Source organism: Empidonax traillii, unplaced genomic scaffold (genome assembly GCF_003031625.1).
Source record: "Empidonax traillii isolate 1590-97213 ecotype Southwest subspecies unplaced genomic scaffold, ASM303162v1 scaffold1608:size196868, whole genome shotgun sequence".
In the NCBI taxonomy this organism is placed as follows: domain Eukaryota; kingdom Metazoa; phylum Chordata; class Aves; order Passeriformes; family Tyrannidae; genus Empidonax; species Empidonax traillii.
Window position 1 is genome coordinate 173,513 of NW_020956801.1, and position 1,899 is coordinate 175,411.

Below are 1,899 nucleotides of genomic sequence, written 5' to 3' on the forward strand. Positions count from 1 at the left end.
TTTTCCATGAAACCAGATGGGATTTTGTAGCATTTGCAGCCAAAAGCTTTTATGATCCTGTTTGGCTCAGTCCATAAGAATTCTGCTTGTTAGAGACTGGTGTACTTCGAGTTATTTTTACTTACAGAATATTTTGCAGTGTATTTCTCAAGACACTAAAGATGACTCTGCTTTTTGGAATATGATAATACACTTCCTTAATGTGAATGTGGTAAGGGGTTACTTTCTATGTACATATATGTGTGTGTGTTTATATATGTTCTAATTTTCAAGCCTTTTTAATAACATTCTACAAATGGCTCAGAACACTGGATTAAAAACTATTCTATATTGTGAAATCCAGCAGAATAGAGAAAAGGTGGCATTGGTGTGTGTCTGACAGTGGTTTGCAGTCAGTGGTTCTAGGAAGCCTTGGGGTCCGAGGTGTCATTTTAGGAAATCTTTGAAAGGTGACTAAAAAAGGCAGGCCTGCTGTCCAGAGGCTTAAGGTTACTGTACATAGGCTTGTACCAAAATCTAGAACTGCTTAGTAATCTGTAAACTTTTTTAAAGTACTTTCATGTACGTGCGTGGAAAGGTGGTAAGACTATTAGAATAGCCATTTGATTTTATATTTGAAAGGATGTAGATTTGTACAAAAAGGTGTATATTAATTTTTAACCACAAATCTGATATTCAAAAGATATTCTAGGCGGAAAAGTGTTAAATGAGTTAGAGTGTAAAAGTTGCTGGTTATGTATTTCATGGATTTCCTGCATTTGCATGTAAGACACCTCCTTTTGAAAGCCCTTGCATTCTTCTGAGCACTACGTTATTTGTGCTGCTTTTTACTGTACATAGAATATATGTTAGAATTTGGATGAAATCAGCCTACTGAAGCACTTTTTAACCATAAGCTTTCAAGGAAGGATGGTGGTGAATAGAGAGACTGTCTTAGCAAGGAAGCAGACTCACAACTGGATGGTTTTACAGAGACCTCATCAGGTGAAGTGCAGCTTTTCCTGAGCTCCAGTTAGGGAAGGGTGGTTTTTGATTAACTCTGGTAAGAGGACAAGTGGGTTTAATCTTTATTCTGTATTCACACAAGTTTAATGGATATGAAGCGCTGTCAAAAATGTCTTGGAAGCCTTCCAGACAAGCTGTGCTAATCAGCTGAAAGTTGTCAAATCTTCTGGGATTCCCAGTAAAGGATGTTGGTCCTTACCTCGAGTAGTTGGGTGCACACATCCCACCACAGTATGAAGCTTCTGATTGCTTTTTGCTCCACGCCCAGGTGCAGGAAAATATGTTCGAAAAAGGTTCTGTAGGTGGGTTGGTCGTTTCTTATTTTGTACTTTACTATGAGTTTCCCCTTTTAGCGCTTTTGCTACTGGCTAAATGTAAATGTCACAAATGATAGAGCGGAAAACAAAGAGCTTTTCCAAAAAGTTGATGTAAAGATTTTAATGACTACGCTGACCTTTAGCCATAGGTAGCACTGTGTGTAAATCTTATCCCAGATATGAAATAACACAGCTCTGGATCTCAGAAGCTGCAGTTAAAGCCACCAGTCATTTCCAGCTGTCTTCTCCAGATACGAAGGCATTTGAACAATAGCAGCTGCCCATGTGTCTGCCTTTTAAAGCATTTTCAGTGAATGGAATGGAACTGTGTGTTTACAGCTAAAGGATGAGGATTGCTGGGAGCTGTGCAGTATGTACTGTACAGCAGGAGGTCATGGCTAGATAGAGAATAATCCTAGAAATCCTTGCTAACCTGCTTCATCTCTGTAATAACATATCCAAGACCCAAATCTTCAGCTCTGTTGTTTGCCTTTGTTTCAGAGTAAGTACAGATTAAAGATTTTAGAGATATCAGTATTTGTTTCAACATCTGTACAACTAAGATGGTGAAAAATGG